Raw genomic sequence first — 17208 nt, 5'->3', positions numbered from 1 at the left:
AATAGTAAAAGCTGAAGCCAAAATTAAACATACAATAAGATCACACGACACCGCAACTATGGTAACAGCTCCTCTATTACAACACCTCAACAGGCAATACAAAGTAGGACCAATCTTCGCACCAGCTCAAATTCAATCTTTCTAGTAGATGCCTATTCAACGACTAACATGACTAATGTTCCATCAGTCTCATTCTTAGGGTCAATTTTTGCCAGAGAACAGACATCAGAAAACAAAGACAACTTCGACTTCTTACTATCCCAATTTGAGGGGTCAATAAGTTCAAGTTAATGAACATGCATAATACGCATATTACAGGTGGATACGTCATTTCTTAAAGTATATCAACACTCTGGCTTTCAGTACATTCAGTGTTACCTATTGTTACCTTTGAATTAAGAAAATAAGTTATACTCTACTATAAGGGGGCGGTTAGCTCTTCAGGGGAAGATAGGAGAAAGGCAAAGAGAGGCATTACTGTGCCTATATATCTGACATTATACTTTTAGGAGATGTTTAGATGGTCAGCAGTAGGCTATAGGCCTACAATAGTGCAAACCCAGATTCACGTTTCATTTTGTTATTAACATTGTTTGCTTGAATGTCCTTCTGCAACACAGAGAAATATGGGTCATATGGAAAAGGCATCCATCTATACTATTCTTAGCCCATTTTGAATGGAGATTGACAACTGAACTGAGACATCCATGTAGGGACCAGTTGAAGAAGTCATACAAACCAACAAAGGGGTAAAGCCGAGCAATGACGACGTTAAACAATCTCTAAAACACTCCCAACAACTCGATTAAGCATGATGAAAAAAGATCAACAGACAATCCAATTGAATCCAATTCAATTGTTGCATTCAAGCAACAGAGGCACGTGAAATGTGCCTACTGGTGAGCTGAATTGGTCTATGATATCCATGATGATATGCCATTTAGTTAAACAAAACAGACCCCTCATAACCATACTCTTTCGCAATTAAATGTGCCTTTTCCCTAAAAACTGTCAAGATCTGATCAGAGGGCACCCTTAAGCCTAGTTTTTATGCAAGTACTAGACTAGAAATGGTGCATGTATGATTTAAATGTGATTTCATTATTTACATCCTGGGCTTGCTATTGTTCAGGTCACTCTCAAATTAAACACTTATCCCTCATTGGAATGACAACACACACACCCATGAACATATCCATTCACTGGAAATAGATTAGCTTCAGATAAACTGTGTCCCCCAACGATGAAAAATGTACAGGTTGACAGATAATTCAACTACATCCTGATATGTAACTAGTTCTATCTGCATGGCCAGTGGCAACATTCCATGATGCATTTTTGCAGCTTGACTTCTCTATAAATGCTGTAGTTTCGGTGACCACAGAAACAAGTACTAGGCCTACACATATTCATCGAAGAACCAATTTGCTGGATACTTTCCACACACTAGAGATAGACAGACAGACTACAAACAACCAGTAAGATATAGCCTAGCCTACATATTGAATGTCCAACAAAAGTCAAAATAAATGTCAGTTTCACAATGATTTGCATATGCACTGTTACGCTTCACCATAGCTCAAAACTGAGATCATAACTAATGAACAGCAACATTTTATGGGGGGAGATTCAATGACAACCTATTGGCAGTTATTTCTGTAATAAAACATTAAAGGCATTATTCTCTGTAATATCACCCACTGCATGCTATTTGGCTAGTTAGTATCCCTCTCGACCATTGGGTGTAAAAATGAATTTCTGAATTAGTAGTGCACGTACATTACGTGTATCCGGGACCAGTTGGTTAACAAGCTATGCAATGAGTTGGTGTGGTCTCACCAGACAAACTAGCCTGGTATTAAACAAAGTAAGCTTCATGATGAACATCCACCTGCCCTCATCACCTCTCCTCTCTAAAACAGAACAATCTGAACGTCCAACCATCTGAAACACACTAGACTCAACTCAAGCAATAGCTCCAAAAGTCATTTTATTTTAGTGCATAAATAACATTGTTATCAAATGTTGTACAGGTCTGGTAATCTAAGGTGCTGGCATAAATAGGTAACTTAAAACATGAATAAGCAGTATTAGAAACAAATTTAGGATGAACAAAGGATATGAGGTAAAATGATTTAGGAAACGGTGGAGTGAAAGATGAAGCGTTCAGCGTACTGAAACGAGAACATTCACATTTCATTGGACAAGCACATATTCTGCATTGATGAGGGTAGCCTATAGAAAAAGCTGAGTGACTGATTTGAGTTCCCACAATAATACCAGCAACTCAAGTTCTATCCTAAAAATCGACCTAAATAACAAATTGTGAGATAACGAACCAAATTAGTGATACTTTTCATGAACTCTATATGGGTCTATGGGAATATAGCGGTACATGTTGTACATTTAAAATGTCAAGCCAAGGGTTAAAATAAGAGACAATACCCATAGTCAAATTCAGATTTTTGGTGGTGAGCTGCTATGACTTTCATTACCCTTTTCTTTACTGACATGTTACTTGCGAACATACCTACATATGCAACATGTCTATATTCAAAGATATGCAATACGCTTCTTTAAGTCAGATTGTATTGTTATCCATCATTGGTTTCTAAACTTCCCATATCCATCTCAAATAAAAAAAAAAGGTGCTAAAAATGCTGTTCCATTGGCATGTAGAAAAAAAGGAAAAAGCCAAAAGCTTTGTACGACCCACAAATACTTTCCTAACAATTTGGGTCTTACAGCTCAATGCTAAAGATCCCAAGACTTTCAAGCCACTTTTTTCTTGAAAAAACATTTAGAACATGCTTCAGGATAGCTTACAAAAACTAGGATTACAGAATGCCGGTTCACTGTCCCACATGGCAAACGTTGAAAAACGTTGAACCTCAATACAAGAATCAGATAGATATATCACGTGTAATTATGAGGAAATGACCAGCAGTGTGATGTTACCCTAACACTTGAACAGGTAACAAGAGGTAGAACACACAGCCATTTCCACACAATTGCACCTCCATGGTGGAGAGAGATTGATCAGATGCCGCTGTCACAAGTCTTTGGGCCTTTGTGACCAGCTCTCAGGGTCACATATATATACATCTTTTTGTCAGGGAAACACATGCTCTTATCAGAGGCAAACTTTAGCAGGACCTCGGTCGGTCGGTCTTCAGACAGTTCAGGGCCCAGTGATTCCCCCCTAATCCAACCAATCCATTCTCACGGTTCTACATCCTACGGGGGTGACCACAGCCTCATAAAAATGTCAAGATGCTACAACTAATTTTACAAACAACAGAACACCTTAGCCTCACACCCATGTCTCATGGATCATTAAACACCCTTCCATTTCCCCCATCCTCCTTGTAGAAGCCATTTTAGACACAGTCATACAGCCACAACCACTACTACAGCTCTCACACAGGATCATATATATATATATATATATATATATATATATATATATACACCTTTTACCCTGGAAACACATGATCTTATCAACGTCACGTCCGTGCCACTGTGGCAGACCCCTCGTTTGAAACTAAACATTTTTTAAAAAATGAACCTTTTTTTTTAAACCCCCTTTTATTAACCCTAACCCTTCATTATTGAACACAATACTAGCACTAGAGTAGCAGCCTAACCATTTTTTAATTGCACATTTTAACCCCCCAGTATTGAAGTTTTATTTTAAGCCTCATATGCAATTTTGACATAGATGCCTGTATGCCACATAAAGTCATCACCACCCCTCCCAACACCCCTTATCAGTGACAAACTTTAGCTGAACCCCCGATGGTTCTTCAGACAGTTCAGGGCCCCCCATGGGGGCCCCCACCCCTCACCCCTATTCCATCCAATCCATTCTCGCGGTTCTACAGCGCCCGAGGGTGACCATATCCTCATAAAAATGTCATGTTCCGACAAACCCAGAACACCTTAGACTCTCACCCACGTCTCATAGGGCAATAAACCCCCCTTCCCAACACCCCTTATCTGTGACAAACTTTAGCTGACCCCCCTATGGTTCTTCAGGCAGTTCAGGGCCCCCCAGGGGGGGCCCCCTCCACATCCCCTACCCACCCCTCCCTCCTAACCCATACCTTCCATTCTCACGGATCTACATCCTGTGGGCGGGGCCACAGCCTCATAAATTATGTGACGTCATCACTTTTTGACACAATGTGTATACTATATTCTCTCACATCCAACCAAAGATGAACAGAAATGACAAGAGATGCCTTCCATCATTCACTTTTCAAGACTTCCGGAAAGGTTTGCTATGCGTTTCCCGACATCCGAGTGAACCATCTACTCACCTCATTTCCCAAAGACACCTTTGGTCTGACAGAGGGCTACATCACAGAATGCATTGAATGACGACAAATGTAAACAGACTAGACAGCAATTAGCATCATAAACTTATTACTATAAATACAACTTTCCAAAAAGTCCTTTACACACATCACATGTGCCCAATATGTATGCACGAATAGGAAAACATGATTTGTCAGCAGCATTTGAAAACATGTGAATAAGGGTTAGGGTTATAAATATATAGATGATCACCACACAAACCTGTCACAGTGTCAGTGTTTATTTTTTATTGATACAAGTCGCGGTGTCTCTTGGGCTGAATCAATTCGTCGGATATCCAATACAGGCAAAATGGAAGATACAGTGGGGGAAATAATTATTTGATCCCCTGCTGATTTTGTTAGTGTGGGGGGACATGCAGCGTTCGGCCTGTAGAGGGAGCTACAGGACCGTGGCCGGGGTTGTGTCGGCGAGACTTTTGTTGCACACCTGCTGCGAATTAAGTCTCGTCGGCGAATGTTTAAGATGTGTGTGCTTCTGCCATTTCAGTAGGGGAGCTAAGCTGGAGAAGGCGAGGCGAGGAGAGCAGAGCCGAGAACCGAGACAGGAGAGAGAGAGAGACTTTGAACGAGGCTGGAAAGCCAAACAGTGCCAGCGAAACACTTTATGAATAAACGGGACCAATTCCCTTATCGATATACTGCGTCTGCCTCTGTGTATAACCGGACTTTGTTACATTGGCGCCCAACCTGGGATACAGAATACAGGCAAGATGGACACGCTAACAGCGGCAATATCGAGGATAACGCTCGTCCTCGAGCAACAGACGGCCCTGCAGCAGACCCAGCAGGCGACGCTGGAGGAGCTGACGGCGGCGAGGGTCGCGGACAGGGCCCTCCTCCAGGACTTCACCAGGGCCGGCGGGCCGGCGCCGGGGACCGGAGCGGCACCAGGTCCCCCCAAGGTCCAGCTGCAGAAGATGGGGGACCTGGACGACCCAGAGGCGTTCCTCGCGGTGTTCGAGGGGACGGCGAGGATCTCGGGGTGGCTGGACCGAGAGTGGGCCTACCATCTGCTGCCCCTCCTGTCAGGGGAGGCGCAGCTCGCGGCCCACAGTTTGCCGGCGGCCGCCCAACGGGATTACCAGTCCCGGGACCGCCTGGGCCTGACACCGGAGGAACACCAGCGCCGGTTCCGGGCCATGACAATGGAGGAGGGGTGCCGGCCCTTCGCCTTCGCCCAGCGGCTGGGGGACAGCGCATGGCGGTGGCTGGACAACAACTCGGCGGTGGAGGTCGGGAACCGGGTGGTAATGGAGCAGTTCCTCGCGGGGCTCCCGGCCCGCACCGCCGCCTGGGTCCAGTACCACCGCCCCCAGGACCTCAAGACCGCCGTGGGACTGGCCGAGGACCATCTCTCCCTCCCACCGCGGGGGCCACAACGACCAACCCCGGCCCCGCGGCAAGGGGGGGGGGGCCAACGCCCAGGAGGAACCGGGGGAGCAGAAGCAGAGAGGCCGGCGCCCGCCCCGAGGACGAGATGGCAGGGGCCCACCTATCCGGAACCGACCCCGGCCCCACAGGGAGCACCTCGAGCGACAGGGGGGGTGTGTTGGCGGTGCGGACGGCCGGGCCACGTGCAGGCCGAGTGTCGGGCGATGGACGTGGGACAGGTCGTCCGCATCGGCGACATACCGGGCCCTCCCCCCGGACCAGGAGCGGCGTATCGTATTCCGGTAAGGATACAACGTGATACGCACCAGGCATTCTTGGATTCGGGCTGCATGCAGTCCATGATCCAGGAGCGCCTGGTTCAGCCGGGGGCATTGTTGAAGGCATCGAGGGTGCGGGTGAGGTGTGTGCATGGGGACATTCACGAATATCCGGTGGTCGCTATCGAAATTCATTTTGAGGGGAAAAACCATAGTGTACAGGCGGCGGTTAGCCCACGCCTCACGCATCCCCTGATTCTAGGTGTGGATTGGGAGGGGTTTCCTCAAGCGGTAAAGAGGGCTACCGGGATGCGTGCACGACAGCTAGGGAGGTGTGTGGCGTGTAATGTGCTCTGTGCCGAGGCGGCGCCTCGCGACACTGCCGGGGAGCCGGAGCCGGCGGGGGCGCCTCACCCCGAGACTTCCCCGCCGAACTATCCGCGGCTAGGCGACTTCCCCCTCGAGCAGTCTCGTGACGAGACCCTAAGATCAGCCTTTGACCAAGTGATAGCAATTGATGGTACTTTGATACGGCCAGACACGGTGCGCGCCCACCCCTATTTTGCGATTATCCGCGACAGGTTATATCGAGTAAGTCGTGACTCACATAGTCAGGAGGAAGTAACCCAGTTGCTGGTTCCCCGCAGCCGCCGCGAAATGGTCTTCCAGGCGGCTCATTTCAACCCCATGGCGGGCCATCTAGGGTATGACAAAACACTGCACCGTATAATGGCTCGATTTTATTGGCCGGGGATTCGGGCAGAGGTGCGTAGGTGGTGCGCTTCCTGTCGGGAATGTCAGTTAGTAAATCCCCCGGCCATTCCACGGGCCCCCTTGCAGCCCTTACCATTGGTCGAGAACCCGTTCGACCGCATTGCGATGGATATTATCGGGCCATTTGATCGGAGCACACAGGGTTATCGATTTGTGTTGGTCTTGATAGATTACGCCACCCGATACCCTGAGGCAATACCTCTGCGCAATATCTCTGCCAGGAGTGTAGCGCAAGCATTGTTTCAAGTCATCTCCCGCGTGGGGATCCCGAAAGAGATTCTCACCGATCAGGGCACTAATTTTATGTCACGCACCCTCAAGGAACTGTATGGCTTGTTGAACATCAAGGCGATTCGAACCAGTGTTTACCACCCGGCCACTGACGGCCTTTGTGAGCGGTTCAATCGGACCTTGAAGTCAATGATCCGGAAGTTTGTCCACGAGGATAGTCGGAATTGGCTTAACCCTCGTATTGTCTTCACTTTTTGGACCCTTTGGAAGTCTTCGGGTCAAATTGACCCGGGACATTATTGGGGCTTTAAAAGCAATACAAAAATACAAATTTCCATTCAAAACTCTTTAACATATATTGTCTTTATCTCAATTCCAAACAATATAGATAACATGTATGATTAATATTTGCAATTAATCTCTGCTAGATCATATTTAACAGTGGAAGTGTAATTCGTTTTTTGTGATAAAGTTATAATTGATGTAAAAAATCTGCTATAATAAGGACTTGGGTGGAATGCTTATCTCTGAAAAGTTGAAATGAAACAATGTTTTCATTGATGTTTATTATTTTTGAGGAGATATTCTCATTTGATTTTCATCTTTATCTTATTATAATCAAAGCTGTGAAAAGCAAATACAGGTGATGAACGACAATAGAAACACAAGAACCAAACTTAGATCGATTTAGTCACTGGATATGAAATACATCTCTCAAAAATGTCTCAAAAATAATTTGAGATGATTTACAATAAATAGAAACACAAAACATGAACGAAATGTACACTGCTTTATTCACTGTCAATGAAATACAGTACACTGAAAAATACATCTTTCAAACAATTCTGAAATAATATTGGATACATACAATTTGAGAGTATGTGTCCTACAGATGTACTTTTAGCAGTTTCTGCATGTGGTTTGTGTCTTTGAGTCCTTTGAGGGTTCACACACCTCGCTGTGCTTCCTCTTGTTGCCACCAGCTGCAATCTAGAATAATGAAAATACTTTATTAGTTCAGGATTTTTTTCCCACCACATCTTCTAATAGTCAATTTCAATTTGACCCACATACATACAGAGATACTCAGAAACATACACACACACACACACACACGCACACATAAACAACAACAACAACAGGACACTTACTTCAGGCACTGGAGGTTGTGGTTGTGTGGGTCGTGCAGGTGGGACAGCAGGAGCCTCCTCCACCCTCCTCACTATGGCTAGAGAAGCTGGGTTCCTGGGCACATGTTGTCTCCTCTGTATGTGCGGTGTCACCAGTGCTCATAAGCATCACATTTTTGCCCTTTTTGGGTATGTAGGATACCAGGGCCATGTTGGCCGTAAACACAAAGTGGGAGGAATGGACTGGCCTGTTCGTTACAGTTAGAAGCTGAGGTGGGAGCTCTGTCTTATTTTTTCTGACTGTTCCACCCATTGTCAGCTTTCTTTTGAGAAGTTCCTGTCCCGGGCTGTACGATGTGAAAAAATTATCCCAAGTGATGTTGTGGCCACTGAGGCCCTGTGACATATCCAGTACCACCCGTGTCCCCTGGTGTCTCTCAGGGTCTCCTCCCTCTGGCTTCCCAGAATGTTTTGTAACAACATTGTGCAGATTCTGTGTTTGTGTGTGTGTTTGTATGTGTGTGAGTGAGTGTGTGTGTGCATGTTTCTGTGAGTAGTCTGTGTGTCTCTGTGTATATGCGGGTCAAATTGACCCGAAGACCTTGTGAAGGACATAAATGTGTAGGGGGTGTATAGCATGTGCACTCAATGATTTTTTTTTCTTTGACATGTTCTTCACAGTAAATAAGCCAAGGCCATGGAGTTTCAGGTTGAAAAAATGTTTCCTTGTATATTTTTTCTTCAAGTAAAAATTTAAAACGGGTCAATTTGACCCGAAGACCACACAAGGGTTAAATGGCTAGATCCCCTGTTGTTTGCGGTGCGGGAAGTTCCCCAAGCTTCCACCGGGTTTTCCCCGTTTGAATTACTCTACGGGCGTAAGCCCCGGGGTGTCCTAGACCTGCTTAAAGAAAATTGGGAGGAAGGGTCTAGCGACAGTAAGAGCGAGATCCAGTACGTCCTCGACTTGCGCACAAAGCTCCACGCCTTAGGGGCTATCTCACGTGAGCATTTGCTGCAAGCCCAGGAGCGTCAGAAACGCCTGTATGACAGGGGGACTACCCTATGAGAGTTTACACTGGGAGACAAGGTGCTCGTACTGTTACCCACCTCCAGCACGAAATTACTCGCGAAGTGGCAAGGGCCGTTTGTGGTCACACGTCGCATGGGGGATGTGGATTATGAGGTTGTACGCTCGGACCGGGGGGATAGCTTGTAGGTGTATCACGTCAATCTCCTAAAAAAATGGAACGACGAGGTCACGGTTGCTCTGGCTACGGTAATTCCGGAGAGAGAGGAGTTCGGTCCGGAAGTCCCAAAATCGAAAGTTAGCACTCCGGTCGATATTGATAACCATCTCTCTGCTAGCCAGGCCGCGGACGTTGCAGATTTGCAGCTTAAGTTCGCTGACGTGTTCTCTCCCCTGCCCGGTCGGACTACGCTCATCGACCACCATATAGAAACGCAGCCGGGTTTAACGGTGCGCACGCGTCCCTATAGGTTGCCGGTGCACAAACGAAACGTTGTGTGCACGGAGTTGGAAGCTATGCTGGAGCTGGGTGTGGTCGAGGAGTCCCGCAGTGATTGGTGTAGCCCCATCGTGCTTGTCAACAAGCCAGATGGGGCTATACGGTTCTGTGTGGATTATAGACGGGTTAATGCGGTCTCCAAGTTCGATGCATATCCGATGCCCCGGGTCGACGAGCTCTTGGACCGGCTTGGTACGGCCAGGTACTTCACGACATTGGATTGCACGAAGGGATACTGGCAGATTCCACTCTCGCCGGTGTCCCGGGAGAAAACGGCATTCTCCACTCCGCTCGGGTTATTCCAGTTCACCGTGCTCCCTTTCGGGTTGTTCGGAGCCCCAGCCACTTTTCAGCGCCTCATGGACCGTATTCTGCGGCCGCACGCCGCCTATGCTGCGGCCTACCTAGATGACATTGTCATCCACAGTGACACCTGGCCGCAGCATGTGCGGAGTGTGGCTGCTGTTCTGCGGTCCCTGAGGCAGGCGGGGCTAACGGCCAACCCGAAAAAGTGCGTGATCGGGCGGAGGGAGATCCGGTATCTGGGGTACCACTTGGGACGGGGGGAGGTGCGACCGCAGATTGAAAAGACTGCGGCCATCGCCGCCTCTCCCCGGCCCAAGACAAAGAAGGAGGTGAGGGCCTTCCTGGGGCTGGCGGGATATTACCGCCAGTTCGTAGCAGGGTTTTCAGAGCTGGCCAGTCCCTTGACGGACCTCACCCGGAAGGGTGCCCCGGATCCGGTCCAATGGTCGGGCCAGTGCCAGGGGTCGTTCGAGGCCCTTAAGGGGGCTCTTTGTGGAGAAACGGTCCTGTATGCGCCTGATTTTAACCTCCCTTTCTCCCTACAGACGGACGCGTCGGATAGAGGGCTGGGAGCAGTGCTGACCCAGCGCGTGGAGGGGGCTGACCGGCCGGTGCTGTACCTGAGCCGCAAGCTGTCGGAGAGGGAGGGCCGGTACAGCACCGTGGAGAAGGAGTGCCTGGCCATCAAGTGGGCGGTCGGCACCCTCCGCTACTACCTGCTGGGTCGCGCCTTCACCCTCTACTCCGACCATGCCCCCCTCCAGTGGCTCCACCGCATGAAGGATGTAAACGCGAGGATCACCCGGTGGTACCTCGCGTTGCAGCCCTTCAACTTTTCCGTCGTGCACAGACCGGGGGCGCAGATGGTCGTGGCAGACTTCCTCTCCCGTGCAGGAGTAGGTCGTCGGCCGTCGGTTCCCCGGCCTGTGTCGGGCGGTGGGGGTATGTGGGGGGACATGCAGCGTTCGGCCTGTAGAGGGAGCTACAGGACCGTGGCCGGGGTTGTGTCGGCGAGACTTTTGTTGCACACCTGCTGCGAATTAAGTCTCGTCGGCAAATGTTTAAGATGTGTGTGCTTCTGCCATTTCAGTAGGGGAGCTAAGCTGGAGAAGGCGAGGCGAGGAGAGCAGAGCCGAGACAGGAGAGAGAGAGAGACTTTGAACGAGGCTGGAAAGCCAAACAGTGCCAGCGAAACACTTTATGAATAAACGGGACCAATTCCCTTATCGATATACTGCGTCTGCCTCTGTGTATAACCGGACTTTGTTACAGTTAGTTTGCCCGATTACAAAGAAATGAGTGGTCTATAATTTTTATGGTACTTTTATTTTAACAAATAGAGACAGAATATCAACAAAGAAGTCCAGAAAAAACACATTATATAAAGTTATAAATTCATTTGCATTTGATCGAAGGAAATAAGTATTTGATCCCCAAGCAAAACATGACTTAGCACTTGGTGGAGAAACCCTTGCTGGCAAGCACAGAAGTCAGACATTTCTTATAGTTGGTCACCAGGTTTGCACACATCTCAGGAGGGATTTTGGTCCACTCCTCTTTACAGATCCTCTCCAAATCCTGAAGGTTTCAAGGCTTTTGCTTGGCAACTCGAAGCTTCAGCTCCCTCCACAAATTTTCGATAGGATGAAGGTCTGGAGACTAGCTAGGCCACTCCATGACCTTAGTGTGCTTCTTCTTGAGCGACTCCTTTGTTGCCCTGGCTGTATGTTTTGGGTCATTGTCATGCTGGAAGACCCATCCACGACCCATCCTCAGTGCTCTGGCTGAGGGAAGGAGGTTCTCGTCCAAGATCTTATGGTACATGGCCCCGTCCATTGGCCCCTCAATGCAGTGAAGTCGTCCTGTACCCTTAGCAGAGAAACAACCCCAAAGCATAATGTTTCCACCTCCGTGTTTGACGGTGGGGATGGTGTTCTTGGGATTGTAACATTCAGCATTTCTCTCCCTCCAAACACGAAGAGTCGAATTTATGCCAAAGAGTTCAATTTTGGTCTCATCTGACCACATCACCTTCTCCCAAGCCTTCTCTGAATCATTTAGGTGTTCATTGGCAAACTTCAGATGGGCCTGTACATGTGCCTTCTTGAGCAGGGGGACCTTGCGGGCACTGCAGGATTTCAATCCGTTACGGTGTAGTGTGTTACCAATGGTTTTCTTGGTGACTGTGGTCCCAGCTGCCTTGAGATCATTACCAAGCTCCTCCCATGTACTTCTGGGCTGATCCCTCACCCTTCTCATGATCATCCTTACCCCATGAGGCAAGATCTTGCATGGAGCTCCAGGCTGAGGGCGATTGATGGTTATTTTGTATTTCTTCCATTTTCTAATAATTGCACCAACAGTTGTCTCCTTCTCACCAAGCTTCTTGCTGATGGTCTTGTAGCCCATTCCAGCCTTGTGCAGGTCTACAACTCTTACCCTGATGTCCTTTGAATGTTCTTTGGTCTTGCCCATGGTGGTGGAGAGGTTGGAATGGAAGAGATTGATAGGTGTCTTTTATACCCATAACAAGCAGAGATTAGGAGTACTTTTCCTAAAGTGACAGGACTAATCTGTGTGCCTCATGGGCATATAACCGGTCTGTATGAGCCAGAATTCTTGCTGGTTTGCAGGGGATCAAATACTTATTTCCTTCGATCAAATGCAAATTAATTTATAACTTTATATAATGTGTTTTTTCTGGACTTCTTTGTTGATATTCTGTCTCTATTTGTTAAAATAAAAGTACCATAAAAATTATAGACCGCTCATTTCTTTGTAATCGGGCAAACTAACAAAATCAGCAGGGGATCAAATAATTATTTCCCCCACTGTAAAGTTAGGCTATACAAGCCTCTGTAGAGCAACCTTTTTTAGCCTACCGATGCTACAGCATGGGCCAAAAAATGCAGCGCAGACATATACAGTATACGTCTATGGCACAACAACCATTGTCTTTTCAAACTTCCTTCACAGCTCTTATCACCACCTTAAAGTTAAGCTACTGTATAGAAGCTAGACCATCCTTTTAGCCTACCGAGGCTATGATATAGTGTACAAAATGCAGCGCGTTTGAAACAACTCATACAGCAAGCTACAGTACACTTCTCTTGCAATGTAAACATATCCATAATGCTCAACGATGCCTCAATGCCTCAACGATATTTTGTTAATAGCAAAGCATATCTAATTGAAAATCTAACTCCAAGTAATGCAATTATCACTATGGGCAAATAATTGTTGAGTTTGTGCTGATTTAGTGCAAGAATTGTCAAATAGAATTAATCAAATTAGGCTTTAATAATACTGTATACTTATACAATTATGACAAGGCAAATACTTCATAGAACAGTGTTCCATTCTACCCTCAATGGCAAATGATAGATAGAGAGATGACCCCAGGTCATTCAAACAATGCTACTTACAACTCATGACGAGAACCACACAACAGGACAAAGAAAAGAGAACAAGCTATTCCCTGACTTCTGCTTTTATGTCACTCTACAACCACAGTATTTCAATTAGGAGCTGTTCTCAAGGAGACCCAACCAGAATTCATCCTATCACTTCTACACTGATGACATCACAGCTCCGACACCTCTCAAAAAAACCCACAGAGCTCACAGCCATTTATCTCCTCGGTGGAAGGGCTTTCAATGTAAGGGGGCAGAATATCTCCCCCTTCACAAAGGTAATTAGGAGAGGAGTCCCATCACACAATTACTTGAGATACAATTCTAGTGTTTATTTTTGTTAATCGTGTCCACTTTCTTTCCTCTGTATGTTTCTACAGTTTTCACATCTTTTCCAAGGGCAAACAGACCTGAGTTCAATAACCAATGGCCACACTTGGCAGAGTAGACATCGAGCACAATGCAAAGGGGGGCTAATGAAAAACTGTTTTGATAGACTCAACAGTTTAGATTACAGATTCAGTGATTGATTGATTTACCTTGAGCAGAAACCCCTCTCTCTTTATGTTCCTTCCTCAGATGTCTCTTCACAGCTGGACAATGGCCTTTGCTGAAATTAATATTGGATTAGCAGTCAAAAGAAGGTAAGAGTGGACTAAGATACTAGCTTGTAGCTTGAATAAGGACACCAGCTGAGAGTTGGAGAGGACAGAGTTTCTCACATGCATCCCACTAACAGCAATACTTTTAGACTGTTGTCATGTCCTGGTGGAATGGCACTCTACTTATTGTTTTACATCCTTTTACATGTATTTCATTTCATCCTATACATCTTTTTCATTTCATTATGCATGATAAAAGAAAAAGAAAATAAACAAATTAAGCATCTAAGATGTTCCAGTTGTGTTGTGGGTCAAACCAAGACAATGCGAATGTGGGCCAGTGTGTGTGTGTGTATATACATGGGACTTACATATGGGAGTATGTGTTTACACCATGATTGGTAGTGTTTCTAAGCAAGAGAGACATACAGTGTCTATCAATATATGAACTTAATGTGAGGTTGAAGCCACACTTATGTTGCCATAAGTATAAAGTATTTATCCAGTAAGACCAGTTATGGTTTATAATGTTTGTAGGAGTGTAGAGAGCAGGGCATAAGTTTGTTGGAAATCTGCCACCTCTGGCCAGCACAGCGAACATCCTCCTTAATAATAATATAAGCCCCTGAAATGGGCTTGCAGTGTTGAGCGTTAGCTGTTGTGTTTCTGCATGTGTGCATGATTCAAAGAGGCAGCCACCATAGACAGAAAGGCACAATTCAGTGAGTCCACTCCCCCAGAACACCCCTAACAACATGTTTGTATGCAAAGCACCGAGTGTCGGGTAAGTGCTTTTTCCAAACCAAAACAACATTCATTAATGAAATATTTATTTCAAGGGATCTCATTCCCTGATTGCTACCTATTAAACAACCATTAGGAAGCTTGTAGAAAGAATGTTACATACTGGCCTTAATACAATGTGCACATTGTATTACAAAGGTGTCTGAGGAGCCAAGGGCCTCTACAGTTTTAAAATACAACCAGTGGAAAGTTATCAGACAACTAATCTGATGACCTCGCTCAGGCCCTTCTTTGTCTTATCACACTGGCTGCTGGTGCTATTCACAAGGTCAACGTCTTTACATGAGTATGGGAATGGTATCAGCAGCTTGGCCTAAGAGGCCATTCACATGATAAGCGACATGCTCTACGCTCAATGCAAGGTACGAGGTAGCAAGGTTGTGTCCACAGTTCAATTCATTTCCTGATTAGGAAAGCACAGCTGCGTACTCCATTGAAAACAATGACTGCACATGGCACAATTCTGTTCTTGCGCTGAATGTAAATGCTGTTCAAGACAAAACAAATCCTTCTAGGGACAGAGAGACGAGGGCCTGATTGAGCAGCCTATAACTGATCTGACAACTAAATCAAATCAAAGTTGATTTATCATGTGCACAGGATACAGCTGTAAACATACAATGAAATGCTTATCACAAGTGACTGCTCAACAGTGTAGTGAATATAAGGGTAGGAATAAAATAAAAATGTAATAATAACAATACAATAAACTACCAAACAATAACTGCATATTGTCTCTAGTGGAGGTGAGGAGCAGGTGCGGGTATCAGTTCAAAAGTCTTATTGCTTGGAGGCAGAAGCTGTCTCAGGACCTGTTGGTCCGAAACCAGATGTGTACACCGGATGTGTATACTGAGGAACTTAAAGCTACTGACCCTCAGCCCCATCGATGTGTATGGGGTGTGTCTCTGCCCCCCCCACCCCCCCCCATGTCCTAACACCACTCTACAACACTCTACTGCTCTTATCTCCTCTCTGTAGGCTGTTTCATCACTGTCTGTGATCAGGCCTGACAGTGGTGTCATCAGCAAACTTGATGATAGTTGTGTGTGGCCACACAGTGGGTGAGCACACAGCTCTGGGGGCCCCCCCATGTTGAGAGTCAGTGTGGAGGAGGTGATGCTGCCTATTCTCGCCACCTGAGGTCTGCCCGTCAAGAAGTCCAGGATCCAGTTGCATAGGGAGGTGTTCAAACCCAGGCCCCTGAGCTTGGTAACAAGTTTGGAGGGATACTAATGCATTATGTAACTTATTTATCAACCTAAATCATTATTCCCGTCAAGGGCAACAAAAAAAAACTCTGAGCCAGTCAGATACGTACAGTATGTCCTAAACCAGTTTAAAACTGTACTAGAGAGGCCAACCTATCTTTGACGTCTATCCAGAAGATCATATCAGAAGATCAGAAGGTCAATCATGGTTTCAAGGTTGCGCTTAAGTTCAAGAGTAGGACAGAGAGGACTGTTTTTGAAATGATTGACTCAACTTGACCAACTGTCTCAACCAACTTGACTAGGGCTGTATGGTGAGGACGGAAAAAGGGAAGGTTGGAGACTGGCCTTTGGACTGAAAAATATAAATTACTTTTCATCAGGAAGGGTTTTGTCAAAGCAGTTTTCTGAACTGCATTGCATTCTACTGTATTGCAAGACAGGTTGGATAGGATGTATGCTAGCAGATAGCAAAGACAATGAAATGAGTACCATAGGACAGAATATTAGTGTTACACAAACATAATGTTAATGTTTAATGTTGTCTGTTTTAGTTTTTAATGTGTTGTCTGGTTTGTTACGACTCTAGATGAAAACTCGTCTACGTCTAGGGGCTGTAGAGGAGTCGCAACAAAAGGTAGTACACCGAACTTATTGTAGGAATTAAACAACAGGCCACAAACCAACTAATATATGGGTATTTATATGCTCTGGGTAAACACAAACACAAGACACACGCCAAGGGGAAAAGGGAACTATGAGCGGTGCCATAGCAAAGAAATCATAAACAAAAGTGATCTCCTAAACTAGTGCAATAGTAGACTATACTATCAAGGCTATGCTAAAATGCTATGCTACACTAGACTAATACATACAGAGGGAGGCACCCACTCCTAACCTGGTGAATTGTAACAGAGGTAAGCCTACATGGTGGAAATGTAAACCCATGTGAACTGGGTCTCTTACCTATTCACCTTACCCCTATGGTGTACAAATAACAAAGTAACAAATTATGAAAAAAATAAGTAAACAATGACTTAAACCTAATAAAAGAAAACACGATGCAGACTATAATACAGATGTGATTCGAACAAACACTGGGACAGCGAGACGACCGCTAACACACAATCACAATGAAACGGGTCAACTCTCGAAGGGAAGACAGGCAGAGCTTTTG

This window comes from Argentina silus (genome assembly GCF_951799395.1).
Source record: "Argentina silus genome assembly, chromosome: 10".
In the NCBI taxonomy this organism is placed as follows: Eukaryota; Metazoa; Chordata; class Actinopteri; order Argentiniformes; family Argentinidae; genus Argentina; species Argentina silus.
The sequence above is the reverse complement of the archived record's forward strand: the minus strand, read 5'-3'. Positions refer to the sequence as shown.